An 18,559-nucleotide genomic window follows, 5' to 3' on the forward strand; every position below is an offset into this window, starting at 1 on the left:
ATAGCACAGCCATGTAGCATATAGCACAGGCCACGTAGCATATAGCACAGGCCATGTAGCATATAGCACAGGCCACGTAGTATATAACACATCCCATGTAGCATATAGCAGAGCCAACGTAGCATATAACAGCCACGTAGCATATAGCACAGCCATGTAGCATATAGCAGAGCCACGTAGCATATAGCACAGCCGCGTAGCATATAGCACAGCCCACATAGCATATAGCACAGCCCACGTACCATATAGCACAGCCCATGCAGTATATAGCACAGCTCACGCAGTGTATAACACAGTCCATGTAGTATATAGCACAGCCCATGTAGTATATAGCACAGCCCATGCAGTGTATAACACAGCCCATGTAGTATATAGCACAGCCCACGTAGTATATAACAGCCCACGCAGTGAGTGTATAAAAGCCCACGTAGTATATAGCAGAGGTGTCAAACTGCATTCCTCAAGGGCTGCAAACAGATCATGTTTTCAGGATTTCTTTGTACTGCACAGGTGATAATTTAATCACCTACACACATAATGATTACAGCACCTTTGCAAAGCTAAGGAAATCTTGAAAACACGCATGGTTTGTGGCCCTCGAGGAATGCAGTTTGAGACCCCTGGTATATAGCACAGCCCACGCAGTGTATAACACAGCCCACGTAGTATATAACACAGCCCTACATAGTATATAACACAGGCCACGTAGTATATAACACAGTACACGCAGTGTATAACAGCCCACGCAGTATATAGCACAGCCCACATAGTATATGACACAGCCCACATAGTACTGTATATAACAAAGGACATGTAGTATATAACACAGCCCACATAGTATATAACACAGCCACGCAGTATATAGCACAGCCACGTAGTATATTGCCCAGCCATGTACATTGCACAGCTACGTAGTATATAGCACAGCCCACAAACTATATAACACAGCCACGTAGTATATAGCACAGCTCATGCAGTATAGAACACAGCCACATAGTATATTGCCCAGCCACGTAATATATTGCACAGCCCACATAGTATATAGCAGAGACGCAGTACATAACACAACCCACACAGTATATAACACAGCCCACGTAGTATATAACACAGCCCACATAGTATTTAGCAATGTGGGCACCATATCCCTGTTAAAAAAAAAGAATTAAAATAAAAAATAGTTATATACTCACCTTCCGGCGGCCCCCGAATCCAGGCAAGGCACCGGAAGGTGAGTATATAATGATTTTTTATTTTATTATTTTTAACATTAGATCTTTTTAATATTGATGCTGCCGGTGTGGGCAATCCCTTTGTTATGTCATTCACAATTAAGCAGATAAAAGGCCTGGAGTTAATTTGAGGTGTGGTGCTTGCATTTAAAAGGTTTTGCTGTGAAGTAAACATGCGGTCAAAGGAGCTCTCCATGCAGGTGAAACAAGCCATCCTTAAGCTGTGAAAACAGAAAAAATCCATCCGAGAAATTGCTACAATATTAGGAGTGGCAAAATCTACAGTTTGGTACATCCTGAGAAAGAAAGAAAGCACTGGTGAACTCATCAATGCAAAAAGACCTGGGCGCCCACGGAAGACAACAGTGGTGGATGATCACAGAATAATCTCCATGGTGAAGAGAAACCCCTTCACAACAGCCAACCAAGTGAACAACACTCTCCAGGAGGTAGGCGTATCGATATCCAAATCCACCATAAAGAGAAGACTGCATGAAAGTAAATACAGAGGGTTCACTGCACGGTGCAAGCCACTCATAAGCATCAAGAATAAAAAGGCTAGACTGGGCTTTGCTAAAAAACATCTAAAAAAAGCCACAGTTCTGGAAGAACATTCTTACGACAGATGAAACCAAGATCAACCTCAACCAGAATGATGGAAAGAGAAAAGTATGGCGAAGGCGTGGTACAGCTCATGATCCAAAGCATAGCACATCATCTGTAAAACACGGTGGAGGCAGTGTGATGGCTTGGGCATGCATGGCTGCCAGTGGCACTGGGTCACTAGTGTTTATTGATGATGTGACACAGGACAGAAGCAGCCGAATGAATTCTGAGGTATTCAGAGACATACTGTGCGCTCAGATCCAGCCAAATGCAGCCAAACAGATTGGTCATCGTTTCATACTACAGATGGACAATGAACCAAAACATAAAGCCAAAGCAACCCAGGAGTTTATTAAAGCAAAGAAGTGGAATATTCTGGAATGGTTAAGTCAGTCACCTGATCTCAACCCAATTGAGCATGCATTTCACTTGTTAAAGACTACACTTCAGACAGAAAGGCCCACAAAAAAACAGCAACAGAAAACCACCGCAGTGAAGGCCTGGCAGAGCATCAAAAAGGAGGAAACACAGCGTCTGGTGATGTCCATGAGTTCAAGACTTCAGGCAGTCATTGCCAACAAAGGGTTTTCAACCAAGTACTAGAAATGAACATTTTATTTAAAATTATTTAATCTGTCCAATTACTTTTGGTCCCTTTAAAAACAGGGTGGCACATGTTGAGGAGCTGAAACTGCCAAACCCTTCAACTAATTTTAATGTGGTTACCCTCAAATGAAAGCTGAAAGTCTGAACTTCAACTGCATCTTAATTGTTTTGTTTAAAATTCATTGTGGTAATGTCTATAACCAAAATTATAAAAATGTTGTCTTTGTCCAAATACATACGGACCTAACTGTATGTATATATATATATATATATATATATATATATATATACTGGTGAATGTATCTAGATTACTAGAGAGAAAAAAGAAGACCTTTTGATAAAATGCTCAACTGAGAATCAGACAGTTGATGAGTAGAAGGGTTTATTTCCTAGAGTTGATCATTTCTATGAGCCTTGAAGGGTCTCCTCTAGATGTCATATGGTTTATATTTATCATTCGGTCTTCTTGATTGGAGTACCGTATATACTCGATTATAAGCCAAGATTTTCAGCCCATGTTTTGGGGCTGAAATTCCCCCTCTCGGCTTATACTCGAGTTACACCCAGGGGTTGGCAGGGGAGGGGGAGCAGGGGCTGTCTAATTATACTCACCTGCTCCTGGCGCGGTCCCTGCACGTCTTTTCCCCGGCGCTGGCAGCTTCTTCCTGTACTGAGCGGTCACATGGTACCGCTCATTACAGTGATGAATATGCGGCTCCACCTCTTATGGGGCCATAATGTTTGTGCAGCATTATATGGGGGATGTGTCTTTATAGGGCCATAATCAACATTTGTGCAGCACTATATGGGGCAAATATCTTTATGGAGCATCTTATGGGGCCATAATCAACGTTTGTGCAGCATTATATTGGGCAAATATCTTTATGGAGCTTCTTATGGGGCCATAATCAACATTTGTGCAGCATTATGTTGGGCAAATGTGTCTATGGAGCATCTTATGGGGCCATTATTAACCTTTATGCAGGATTACATGGGGCATATTTTAATATGGAGCATCTTATGGGGCCATCATAAACTGTATGGATCATTATATGGGGCTCCTGATTCAATATGGATATTCAAAAACATTTAACCTACTGATGTCTCAATTAATTTTACTTTTATTGGTATCTATTTTTACTTTTGACATTTACCGATAGCTGCTGCATTTCCCACTCTAGGCTTATACTCGAGTCATTAAGTTTTCCCAGTTTTTTTGTGGCAAAATTAGGGGGGTCGGCTTATACTCGAGTATATCCGGTAATAATCCTGTATATCCATGATTTTTTTCACTCTGTATTGGCTAATTTCCTTTTTCCATGCACCAAAATCCTTCTCCAGGTCGGAAAAGAATTTGGTATGTGACTACTTAGAAATGTTGTTCTCCAGCTCTTTTTGTAAATTAATAAGCTATTGAAATTCTTCCAATGTGACCGAGTTGGACACAATAATTAATTCAATGAAACCGAAGGAGTATGTGGATGCTATATCTTCCCATTTATTCTTCATTTCAACAATGTCTAGACCTAATGATGGATATACTTGCACCCTGAGTCACCTAATAATTTGTCGTTGTAAATAATTTTCTAGGGTGGCACGTATCCGGCTTACTTTCATTTTTTTAGGGCATAAATCTTTATACTTCTACATGTTCTCTTTATGATTTTGCAGAGAATCATTAAAAACCAAAAGGGGAATCCTGCTTAAATAAATCATTTACTTTGTTATGCCAGGTACTTTGGATTTCAAGTCCATATTTGCTCAAGATCAAACTATTTGTATAACACAGAAAAATAACTACCGTAATTAGAAATAACATACATGAGAATTATAATATCTATATTCCAGAGAAAGATCTTCCTTTAAATCTACAACAGAAAATAAGAGAAGCAAGGTTTATGAAGAGTTACTTGTCAGTATATCATTATCAGGCTTTAACATCAGAATATACAATATATAAATGTTATTTACAGGCATGTCAATGAGAAATTTTTATTGACCTGTATTATATAACAATGGACTGAATTCCAATATGCATTTGAATTTTAAGTAGAAAGTTGTATGATAATTTAGTTGTACATAATTGCTTTGAGTTTCTTGCCCTCCATTTACTGCTAACAATGCACTTCTCGGCATTGCCAAGAAAATGTAACATTAGATAATGTATCCAAAATAAATTATTTACTTATTAAAATATTCAATATCTATATACATAATTGTCTAAGGGGTACTTCCGTCTGTCCTTCTGTCACGGTTATTCATTCGCTGATTGGTCTCGGCAGCTGCCTGTCATGGCTGCCGCGACCAATCAGCGACGGGCGGCCACAGTCCTATTAGTCCCTCCCCACTCACTACCCGGCACCCGCTCCGTATTCCCCTCCACTCACCGCTCACACAGGGTTAATGGCAGCGGTAACGGCCCGCGGTGTAACGCACTCCAGTACCGCTGCTATTAACCCTGTGTGTCCCCAACTATTTACTATTGATGCTGCTTATGCAGCACCAATAGTAAAAATATGTCATGTTAAAAATAATAAAAAAAACAAAAAACCTGCTATACTCACCATCCGCCGCCTTTCTCACTCCTCGCCACGCTCCCGGGATCGCTCCATTGCAAGCGGCAGCTTCCAGTCCCGTCCCAGGGCTGGTGTGCGACAAGGACCTGCCGTGACGTCACGGTCATGTGACCGCGACGTCATCATAGGTCCTGCTCACACCAGCCCTGGGACCGCAAGACTTCAACGGGCTATAGGTGAGTATATGTTTATTCTTTTTTTAAGTCTCTATACTACGCTGCTCTGTGCTGGGCAATATACTACGTGACTGGGCAATATACTACGTGAATGACCAATATACTACGTCGCTGGGCAATATACTACATCGCTGGGCAGTATACTACATCGCTGGGCAATATACCACATCGCTGGGAAATATACTACGTCGCTGCCCAATATACTACATGGCTGGGTAATATACATCGCTGGGCAATATACTACATCGCTGGGCAATATACTACATCGCTCAGCAATATACTACATCGCTGGGCAATATACTACATCGCTGGGCAATATACTACGTCGCTGGGCAATATACTACATCGCTGGGCAATATACTACGTGGCTGGGCAATATACTACGTGGTTGGGCAATATACTACATCGCTGGGCAATATACTACGTGACTGGGCAATATACTACGTGGCTGGGCAATATACGTCGCAGAGCAATATACTACATCGCTGGGCAATATACTACGTCGTTGGGCAATATACTACATCGCTGGGCAATATACTACATCGCTGGGCAATATACTACGTCGCTGCCCAATATACTACATCGCTGGGCAATATACTACATCGCTGGGCAATATACTACATCGCTGGGCAATATACTACGTCGCTGGCCAATATACTACATCGCTGGGCAATATACTACGTCGCTGGGCAATATACTACATCGCTGGGCAATATACCACATCGCTGGGCAATATACTACGTCGCTGCCCAATATACTACGTGGCTGGGTAATATACTACATCGCTGGGCAATATACCACATCGCTGGACAATATACTACGTCGCTGTCCAATATACTATGTGGCTGGGCAATATACTACGTGGCTGGGCAATATAATACGTCGCTGGGCAATATACTACGTGACTGGGCAATATACTACGTGGACATGTATATTCTAGAGTCCCCGATGCGTTAGAATCGGGTCACCATCTAGTAATAACTATATTTGCAGATTAAACTGTAATTATGTTATTGGCATTATCTCCCAAATAAAAATAAAATACTGCTATATTGCTGTAGTACAATCATTAAAATTAAACATTACTGAATTGTTAGTTTTCGTAAAGGGAACCTGTCACCCCCCTTGGCGTTTCTAACTAAAATTGCCACCTTGTGCAGCACTAATGCTGCATTCTGCCAAGGTGGCTATTTTATTTGGGGTCCCTGCAAACGCTGAACTATTCGTTTTTATAATTTGCCCCTCATACCTGTAGTCTGTCCGGGGGGCATGTCTTTTCCCCCTGGACACAAACGCCTCCCAGCCATCCCTCAACCCCTCCGTGCGCCGCCTCCTCTGCAGTTATTAATGTCCCCGGCGCCTGCGCTGTAAGTTCCCATCATGTGATGGGAGTCGAAGGGCAGTGCAAACTGCGCATGCCCAAAAAAACTTACAGCGCAGGAGCCGGTAACGTTAATGACTGCAGAGGAGGCGGCAAACGGAGGGCCTGAGGGATGGCTGGGAGGCATTTGTGTCGGGGGGGAGGGGGGTGTCAGGCCCCCCTGACAAACTACAGGTAAGAGGGGCAAATTCTAAAAATGAATATTTCAGTGTTGACAGAATGCAGCATTAGTGCTGCACAAGGTGGCTCTTTTAGTTAAAAAGCCAGGGGGGGTGACAGGTTCCTTTTAAGAAGCCTAATTTTCAATGCTGATGTCTCCTGTACAATGAAATATAATATATAATATCACATGTAATAGAAAAGCTTAAATGTATTATCTGACAAGAGGTTGTTCATTTTTCTCATTTTTTCATGAACATAAAGTGTGACCAAGTGTCTATAGTAAAAACTAAAACTACTTTACATTTGAAAATTATGGAATATCAAGCCTTTCAATTTACAGTTTAAAAAAATCTACAAAGATTAGATTTAATTAGGATATAAAATTAAGTGAAAATATTGTCTGAAATAGACAAAGGCCTGGTAAATATATACTCACTATTAAAATCGGATCTGAATGAATCTGTAAACCAAATGATGTTGTTAAACAGCAATACTGATGTATAATGGATGCCCAGAGAATATTGGGAATTACCAGGGCTAGTCACAGAACCTGGATAATCGGGACAGTTTCCAGAGTTAAGGTCATTGTGTTTACAATTCTTTTTTCAGTCAATTGTTGTGTCCAATCAATCCAGAAGATGGCAGCACTCACAAAACAGTGAATCATCTGTATTTCAAAACATCAGCTAAAACAAAAACATTGTGTATGGTATGGCTGGTATGTTTTCTCGTGACATATTATACTTCATGATAGTGGTAACATTTATTTGATATGACTTGCGTTTATTTGTTGAAAATGTCGCAATTTTCACATTTTTATGCCCTTAAATCAGAGAGTCATATATCGCACATAATAGTTAACAAATAATAATAATAATAATCTTTATTTTTATATAGCGCTAACATATTCCGCAGCGCTTTACAGTTTGCACACATTATCATCACTGTCCCCGTTGGGGCTCACAATTTAAATTCCCTATCAGTATGTCTTTGGAATGTGGGAGGAAACCGGAGTGCCCGGAGGAAACCCACGCAAACACGGAGAGAACATACAAACTCTTTGCAGATGTTGTCCTTGGTGGGGCTTGAACCCAGGACTCCAGCGCTGCAAGGCTGCTGTGCTAACCACTGAGCCACCGTGCTGCCCAAACAAATAACATTTCCCGCATGCTTACTTCACATCCACACAATTTTGGAAACATAAGTAAACAAAGTTTATTAACCCTTCAAGTGCTCCATAAGAATTAATGCAATGTAAGATAGATTTTTTTTTCACAAAAAATTTAATTTAGCCCCATTTGTTTTTCATTTTCACAAGGGGAACAGGAGAAAATGAACCCCAAATTTGTCGTGCAATTTCTCTTGAGTACATCGATACCGATATGTGGGGGAATACTACTGTTTGGGAGCATGGCAGGGCTCGGAAGGGAAGAACCATTTTAAGTTTTAAATGCAAAAATGTCTGGAATCGAGAGCGCCAAGTTGTGCTGGAGAACCCCTGATGTGCCTAAACAGTGTAAACCCCCACAAGTGACCCTATTTTGGAAACGAGACACCTCATGGAATGTATCTACAGTGGGGAAAATAAGTATTTGATCCCTTGCTGATTTTGTAAGTTTGCCCACTGACAAAGACATGAACAGTTTATAATTTTAAGGGTAGGTTCATTTTAACTTTGAGATGTAGAATATCAAAAATAAAATCCAGAAAATCACATTGTATAAATGTATTTGCATTTTGCAGTGAGAAATAAGTATTTGATCCCCTACCAACCATTAAGTGTTCTGGCTCCTACAGACCAGTTAGATGCTCCTATTCAACTCGTTATCTGCATTATACAGTCACCTTAATAAAAGACTCCTGTCCACAGACTCAATCACTGCAAGATGGGCACGACCTAAGAGCTTTATAAGGATGCAGCTTCACGGCCGTGGCAAACAACCTCCGCTAGGGGGCACAGGTTAGGGGAAAAAGGTAGCACTCATCGTGTAACACCACAGAGCAAAGCGAGGAGTGCGACTAGGAGGCGGCAGAGTACTCAGAGAGGCCGGTCAGCAACAAGCAGGAAGATGAAGTACCAGAAGTCACAGCAATGCACGTGGTCAGAGACAAGCCAGAGATCGGAACAAGATGGGAGCGTGGGATCCAAAAGATGAGACAGAAGATGTAGTCGGGGTACGAGCCAAAGAGTCAAAGCCAGACGGAAACGTAATAACCATACGTACCAAACGTAATAATGACCATCTATTATCCTTTCAGAGAACGAAGTGCTGATACAGTATCTGTGGTGAAGGATGTGACCTGTCCAGTTGATTGACGATTGAGTGGAGCATCACCAGTTATTTGGAATAAGAAAAAAGAACAATGATAACAATTAAAGGAGCTTCCTTGAATTGCGAGTTAGGACCTGGAAACATCTTTTAAGGAATAATCCCAATATGAACAATCCATGAATTATATAACTCTTGGGATATGAATAAGTAATGATGGTGATGTTTAATGTGGATTGAATTACAGTGTTTTAATGTGCTTTAGTGTCAAGTTTCCACTGCTATAAGGGTTTCACTATAATATATTATTTGTTTATTCTTATTATATTTAGGTTTTTTTTGTGTTTATTTACACTAGTATATACATTTTTTCTTTTTTGTTCATTAATAGGTGTAATGTGGGAGACAACTATAGACTCGCCTCACTTTCAAATAACCACTGTTCACATAGTATACATTTGGTCTAATCATCAGTATCATATGTACATATATTATTGGCTAATTCCATTATGCAGTTTATCTACACACTACTATTTTCACTGATTGCCGGGATGGTGCTCATGCCCCGCTGTAGTCGTTCTGGATGTCCTGCTCCTGGCAACTGATGGTAGCGCTTGACTTCTGCCCGGTTATCACTGGAAGGCTTGCGTTCCATTGGCCGGAGGTGGGAGGTCTCTGCGTGGGTGACGTCGGCGCCGGATGCGCCGCTGGGTCCCGGCTTACACGTGGGTTACTATGGACACAGGCGCAGTATTTAGATATTAGTATTTAATGCCAAATGTGAGGTCATATCAAGGCGGGCATACAGATAGTCACCGGCACAGGTGCAATGATTCTATGTAGCAGTATTACAGTTATTGGCTCTCTGATTGGCTAAATGGATGGTTAAAATGGATCCCAGTCTCTCCTCCAAACACGCCCCCAGAAGGATAGGCGAAACGCGCATCGGGGTGAGACGCAGCAGGGAAGACACGTCATTCAGGTATTCTTGCTATCTTATGCACTTTATAGGCAGTGGTTATTTACTAGGAACATAGCCAGTTTTTTAATTAGATCTTGACATGGAAACTTAGGGAAGCAATCTTCATAATGATATGAGCATCTGTATGACAAGTATATATGGTAAATTTAGGTCCATTTATGAAGGACACGTTGTTTTTCTATAGGGAACATATAACTCTGCCATGCAATGTATACGAATTGAGTAATATGGAACATTTTGTGGTGTGTCGTTACCTGCTGGTCCTCTAGTTTCGCTTGAGGCATCCAGTATATACTTGAATAATTTTATGTATTTGTTATGAATAAACTTTACTGATTTTATATATACACTCCTTGTTCCTTGATTGGTTCTGAGTTGATGGAAACGTAATAACAGATGGAAAGCAGGAGGCAGGGTTCAGAATTCAAGCCAAGTCATACACTGTAGGAAGCCACCAAACCCACACCAAGTCAGGGATAGGGAATGGGTCAGGAAGAAATACAGGTAATCAGAGGCAGAAGGATCACACTAGGGTATACGGGTCAGCTGCTCAAGCCAGGGACTGGAACTATCACTGACATGCTACCAGGAGGGGCACCAATAAATAGCCACCCACGAACAAAAGAGAGGCAAGAAAGGTTAACCCCATCATATCCAGGCCGGGGAAAGAAAAGCAAGAAGCAAACCCTGACCTGGATCATGACAGATGTCACGGACAAGAGCATAGACCTGCACAAAGCTGGAATGAGCTACAAAACCATACGTAAGAGGCTGGGTGAGGAGACAACTGTTGGTGCAATAGTAAGAAAATGGAAGAAATACAAAATGCCTATCAATCGACATCTATCTGGGGCACCATGTAAAATTTCACCTTGTGGGGTATCCTTGAACATGAGGAAGGTGAGAGATCAGCCTAAAAACTACACTGGGAACTTGTTAATGATCTCAAGGCAGCTAGGACCACAGTCACCAAGAAAACCATTGGTCACACATTACACTGTAAAGGTTTAAAATCCTGCAGTGCCAGCAAGGTCCCCCTGCTCAAGAAGGCACATATGCAGGCCGGTCTGAAGTTTGCCAATGAACACCTGGATAATTCTATGACTGATTGGGAAAAGGTGCTGTGGTCAGATGAGACAAAAATTGAGGTATTTGGCATTAACTCAACTCGCCGTGTTTGGAGGAAGAGAAATGTTGCCTATGACCCAAAGAACACCGTCCCCACTATCAAGCATTGAGGTGAAAACATTATGTTTTGGGGGTATTTCTCTGCTAAGGGCACAGGACTACTTCACCGCATCAATGGGAGAATGGATGGAGCCATGTACCGTAAAATCCTGAGTGACAACCTCCTTCCCTCTGCCAGGAAATTAGAAATGGGTGGGTCTTCCAGCAAGACAATGACCCAAAATATACAGTCAAGGCAACAAAGGAGTTGCTTAAAAAGAAGCACATTAAGGTCATGGAGTGGCCTAGCTAATCTCCAGACTTTAATCCCATAGAAAACTTATGGAGGGAGATGATGCTCCAAGTTGCCAAGTGACAGCCTCAAAATCTTAATGATTTAGAGATGATCTGCAAAGAGGAGTGGAACAAAATTCCTCCTTATATGTGCGCAAACCTCATCACCAACTACAAAAATTGTCTGACTGCTGTGCTTGCCAACAAGGGTTTTGCTACCAAGTATTAAGTCTTGTTTGCCAGGGGGATCAAATACTTATTTTTCACTGTAAAATGCAAATACAGTTAGGGCCAGAAATATTTGGACAGTGACACAATTTTCGCGAGTTGGGCTCTGCATGCCACCACATTGGATTTGAAATGAAACCTCTACAACAGAATTCAAGTGCAGATTGTAACGTTTAATTTGAAGGGTTGAACAAAAATATCTGATAGAAAATGTAGGAATTGTACACATTTCTTTACAAACACTCCACATTTTAGGAGGTCAAAAGTAATTGGACAAATAAACATAACCCAAACAAAATATTTTTATTTTCAATATTTTGTTGCAAATCCTTTGGAGGCAATCACTGCCTTAAGTCTGGAACCCATGGACATCACCAAACGCTGGGTTTCCTCCTTCTTAATGCTTTGCCAGGCCTTTACAGCCGCAGCCTTCAGGTCTTGCTTGTTTGTGGGTCTTTCCGTCTTAAGTCTGGATTTGAGCAAGTGAAATGCATGCTCAATTGGGTTTAGATCTGGAGATTGACTTGGCCATTGCAGAATGTTCCACTTTTTGGCACTCATGAACTCCTGGGTAGCTTTGGCTGTATGCTTGGGGTCATTGTCCATCTGTACTATGAAGCGCCGTCCAATCAACTTTGCAGCATTTGGCTGAATCTGGGCTGAAAGTATATCCCGGTACACTTCAGAATTCATCCGGCTACTCTTGTCTGCTCTTATGTCATCAATAAACACAAGTGACCCAGTGCCATTGAAAGCCATGCATGCCCATGCCATCACGTTGCCTCCACCATGTTTTACAGAGGATGTGGTGTGCCTTGGATCATGTGCCGTTCCCTTTCTTCTCCAAACTTTTTTCTTCCCATCATTCTGGTACAGGTTGATCTTTGTCTCATCTGTCCATAGAATACTTTTCCAGAACTGAGCTGGCTTCTTGAGGTGTTTTTCTGCAAATTTAACTCTGGCCTGTCTATTTTTGGTATTGATGAATGGTTTGCATCTAGATGTGAACCCTTTGTATTTACTGTCATGGAGTCTTCTCTTTACTGTTGACTTAGAGACAGATACACCTACTTCACTGAGAGTGTTCTGGACTTCAGTTGATGTTGTGAACGGGTTCTTCTTCACCAAATTAAGTATGCGGCGATCATCCACCACTGTTGTCATCCGTGGACGCCCAGGCCTTTTTGAGTTCCCAAGCTCACCAGTCAATTCCTTTTTTCTCAGAATGTACCCAACTGTTGATTTTGCTACTCCAAGCATGTCTGCTATCTCTCTGATGGATTTTTTCTTTTTTTTCAGCCTCAGGATGTTCTGCTTCACCTCAATTGAGAGTTCCTTTGACCGCATGTTGTCTGCTCACAGCAACAGCTTCCAAATGCAAAACCACACACCTGGAATCCACCCCTGACCTTTTAACTACTTCATTGATTACAGGTTAACGAGGGAGACGCCTTCAGAGTTAATTGCAGCCCTTAGAGTCCATTGTCCAATTACTTTTGGTCCCTTGAAAAAGAGGACGCTATGCATTACAGAGCTATGATTCCTAAACCCTTTCTCCGATTTAGATGTGGAAACTATCATATTGCAGCTGGGAGTGTGCACTTTCAGCCCATATTATATATATATATATAATTGTATTTCTGAACATGTTTTTGTAAACAGCTAAAATAACAAAACTTGTGTCACTGTCCAAATATTTCTGGCCCTAACTGTAAATGTATATAATTTATACCATGTGAATTTCTGGATTTTATTTTTGATATTCTATCTCTCAATGTTAAAATTAACCTACCCTTAAAGTTATAGATTGTCCATGTCTGTCAGTGGGCAAACTTACAAAATCAGCAAGGGATCAAACACTTATTTTCCCCACTGTAGATGTGGGGTGAGCACCTTGAACTCCCGGGTGCTTCACAGAAGTTAATAAGATAAAGCTGTGAAAACAAAAACATAAATAACATTTTCCCACAAAATTATTTTAGCCTCAAATTTTTAAATTTTCATGATAGCAGGAGAAAATACACCGTACAATTTTTTGTGCAATTTCTCCTGAGTGCACTAATACCACATGTGGTCGAAAACTACTTTTGAGGCACAGTGCAAAGCTCAGAAGGGAAGAAACACTATAATGTTCAGATTTTGCTGGAATGGTTTTAGAGTGCCATGTCACATTGGCAGAGCCCCTGACGTGTCAGAACAGCAGAAACTCCCCCATAAGTGACATCATTTTACAAACTACACCTCTCAATTAATTCATCTAGGTGTGCAGTGAACATGTTGACACAACATGTGTGTGACGACACAGCATTTCTTAATTATGCCAGACATAAATTGTGTAGTCACAGAATCAAAGTATTGACTCTTCTTATGGGATGAATATTTACCTCTACAGTATTACCATCTCCTACATTATATTTTGTTATCTCTGAAAAACAGTAATGCATGACCACTGAACAATGATGTTTGCTGATGTGTTGATTACATACCTTGTCCATGCTAGATAGGTTTTCCTCCTCTGGGAATGCCAACAAACTATGTAAATTGATTACATAATCATGTCTAAAAATGAACCATACGGCGCTGCTTAGTTGCTCCAGGTGAATAAGCAGCAAATATATGGACGAAATCACTCCCAATCGTCCCAGAAGTGGTTAATCAAAGAAAACTATATGTGATATTTGCGCTAAGTTCGCCTATATGAAGCCATAAATAGTTAAAATACTGGGAAATGTCATAAACAAGGTTCCCCATACAGGACTGTGATTAACAAGATGTGTTTACCTTAATATCAAAGAAAAGGAAATCTGTGTCCAGTGCTGACATGCGGAAAGGTCCTTCACTCATGTGCTGAAAGGTTGGTATCTGAAGCCTTCCCTGAATCTCTGTTCTGGAAATATCCAATATGTTGCAGGACCAACTAATCCTACGCGTTTCAGATCCCTGATGGAGTCAGTGACTCTGAAACGCGTAGGATTAGTTGGTCCCCCCCCCCCTCAAGTGACCCCATTTTGGAAATTATACTCCTGCTAAACATGTGGACTGTAAATGTAGTTTAGGCCCATTGTGTGACTCAAAAGAGAAGGGGAATTTGGGAGTGCATAACTTGCTGGATTTCTCTTGGAGGGCGAGGAGCCATTGTGTTTTTCCAGAGCCTTTTTACTACCAGTAACGTGGAAGCCCCTTATATTTCCATTGACAGATGACAGACCACTTGCATTTTATGACTGAGTTGAAGCTTTTATTGGGAACATTTTACAAAACTTCTTGGATCACATTTATTTGGCGCTCTACGCTAAGCACTTACTTTGGGGGTTTCCATCTAAATCTCCAAATGACGCGATTCAGATGAAACCCCTCGAGGGATCCTTTCACCATAAGGCAGCAGTTACTTTGGACTCCGACCTTTTCAGAAGTGCACAAAACTGTGCTAGAAGGCACTTTTATGCATGCCAAAAGTGCAGTGGCAAAAACCATCAAGCGCTACAAAGAAACTGGCTCACATGAGGACCACCCCAGGAAAGGAAGACCAAGAGTCACCTCTGCTTCTGAGGATAAGTTTATCCGAGTCGCCAGCCTCAGAAATCGCAGGTTAACAGCAGCTCAGATTAGAGACCAGGTCAATACCACACAGAGTTCTAGCAGCAAACACATCTCTACAACAACTGTTAAGAGGAGACTTTGTGCAGCAGGCCTTCATGGTAAAATAGCTGCTAGGAAACCACTGCTAAGGACAGGCAACAAGCAGAAGAGACTTGTTTGGGCTAAAGAACACAAGGAATGGACATTAGACCAGTGGAAATCTGTGCTTTGGTCTGATGAGTCCAAATATGAGATCTTTGGTTCCAACCACCGTGTCTCCGCGCGACGCAGAAAAGGTGACCGGATGGATGCTACATGCCTGGTTCCTATCATGAAGCATGGAGGAGGAGATGTGATGGTGTGGGGGTGCTTTGCTGTTGACACCGTTGTGGATTTATTCAGAATTGAAGGCATACTGAACCAGCATGGCTACCACAGCATCTTGCAGCGGCATGCTATTCCATTCGGTTTGCGTTTAGTTGGAACATCATTTATTTTTCAACAGGACAATGACCCCAAACATACCTCCAGGCTGTGTAAGGGCTCTTTGACCAAGAAGGAGAGTGATGGGGTGCTATGCCACATGACCTGGCCTCCACAGTCACCAGACCTGAACCCAATCGAGATGGTTTGGGGTGAGCCGGACTGCAGAGTGAAGGCAAAAGGGCCAACAAGTGCTAAGCATCTCTGGGAACTCCTTCAAGATTGTTGGAAGACCATTCCCGGTGACTACCTCTTGAAGCCCATCAAGAGAATGCCAAGAGTGTGCAAAGCAGTCATCAAAGCAAGAGGTGGCTACTTTGAAGACCCTAGAATATAAGACATAAGTTCAGTTGTTTCACACTTTTTTGTTAAGTATATAATTCCACATGTGTTAACTCATAGTTTTGATGCCTTCAGTGTGAATGTACAATTTTCATAGTCATGAAAATACAGAAAAATCTTTAAATGAGAAGGTGTGTCCAAACTTTTGGTCTGTACTGTATATCTATCTATATATACATATATATCAGCAGGTGAAGAGTTGTTTCTATTCCTCGTGCGGTATATTAGGCGGCTTTATTCTTCGGGTCGATGCGATTACAGCAATGTCAAATTTATATATTTTTTATGTTTGGCTGCCATCACACACTACAATAACCTTTTTTTTTTTTTTTTTTGCATTACCATATTTTTATAATTTTCATATATTTCTGCCAACAGTCATATGAGGGCATGTGTTTTGTGAGATGTTTTTATTGGTACCATTTTATGGGCCCATGACATTTTCTGATCACTTTCTATTATGAACTTTGGGAGGCAGAAAGAACATAAAACAGCAATTCAGGTTTTTTGTTTTTTTTTAGTATCATCCAGCTTCCTGCATACCATACTTAAATTATGGCAGATATTGAAAAAGTTGTGAGACAACACAAAAATATAGGACCATAGGTGATGCACATATTAATATGCGGATCATATAAAGAATTGGTGCATAAAAGACCTTATGAGAAAATTTTATATATATATATATATATATATATATATACACACATTTTTATCTAAGCAATAATTAATCAATTACCAAGGTTAAAAAAACAGACTGATCCAAAGGATAGGACACATACTAAAACAAAGGTAAATAATCACAAGCACATGATGGTAATTAAGCAGACATACATGGAATTAAAAGGTATGTATACCCTGAAACAATACTGCACTATATCCCAATCTAATGGATACACAGGGTAGAATACATATATCTATCCAACCTAAACAATAGTAAAGTTCATGTGCAATAGAAAGGGTTTTTTTTTCCATAAACTAGTTTATTTATTAATTAAGAACAGCATATAGTTACAACATTTCTAAATACAACCAAATTGGTAGTTTTCATTATAGTTGTGCAGACCATAGTGATACTGTCAAAAGTTTTCAAAAATCTCAAGATATGTTAATGTCAAATCACATATCAACATACCCCCCCACCCTTTTTTTTTTCAAGAACAGTATGACATATTAATGAATTGTTCATTAACTTCTTGCCATCAAGTTGGGCTTTGTCAAGCCTGACAAAGGAAAGAAAATAACTTTTAGAAGAAAATTATAAAAAAAATAGAAAAGTCAAGAAGATATCCTAAGGGGAGAGGAAGAGATGAGCAAGGTTTATGAATCAACCCAGATTCAGGTATGTACAAGTACAAAGTATGGTGTCTTCATCACGACAGAAGGATTGAGGAGTACTCCGGGGAATCTCTGAATAAAATCCATCCTTGCCAACTACGGAAAAAGTTGTCCAAGCTAATTTTATTATGAGCAAAGAGTCTTTCCATTCTACACAAATAATCCATTTCAAGAGACCATTCTTGGATAGATGGAGTGATTCTAGAATGCCAGTGTCTGGGAATGCCTGTTCTAGTGGCAGATAAACTGTCTCAGCAATCCTCTTTTGATAGATTTAAAAGACCCTGGTATCCTAGAAAGAAGTCAGATCTGGGGAGTTCTAGATGATGATTCCCCTGTAATGTGTTTGTGAACATCAAAGACTTTGCTCCAGAGGCCACTTATTTGAGGGCATTCCCAACAGATATGAAGCATAGTGCCTTCAGCATTTTCACATCTCCAGCATTTATTGGAGACAGAGGGAAATATCTTATGAAGATCTGCTTGGCAACTATACCATCTAGTTATGATTTCAGGCTGTTTTTTTAACCTTGATTATTGGATTGTTAATTATTGTTTAATTAAAATTCATACATTTAATATATTTTTCTCATATGGTCTTTTGTGCAGCAATCCTTCATACTTAAATTCTGGCTAAACCCCCAAGACCAGTACATGAGCAACCAGATCGGATTTTCTGTGTAGGTCTACTTACAATTCACCATTTTGAGATGTGGTCTTCATACCAGTTTGCTGAATCTGGAGCTAATGCATCAAGCTGGCAGACAGCTGCAAGCCACAATTCATGGGACCGCGATCCAGAGCTACAGGTTGGGCCCTGCTCTGCTTGGAGTGCGGTTTCTCATCCTGGTGAGGGGCCTCCCGCATACCAGGTGACTGAACGCTCTTCAAGTGACAGAACTTCGGGACTCATGTTGGCGACACTGGTTAGGGCCACACTTCCGCATGTACTAGTCCCTGGGAAGAAGGTGGGAGTAAGTTGTATCCATGAAGATGCCAACAACAAATCCATGACCCAGGTGGACGTGCCCCACAAAGTAGGAATGCTCAAAGACTTGTTGCATGCTATTGTTTTATTGTCGAGATTTTCCTTTCTATGTACTGGCTAGAGAGATGGATGTAGTGTAATGATCAGACAGG

Source organism: Ranitomeya imitator, chromosome 4 (genome assembly GCF_032444005.1).
Source record: "Ranitomeya imitator isolate aRanImi1 chromosome 4, aRanImi1.pri, whole genome shotgun sequence".
NCBI classification, from domain to species: domain Eukaryota; kingdom Metazoa; phylum Chordata; class Amphibia; order Anura; family Dendrobatidae; genus Ranitomeya; species Ranitomeya imitator.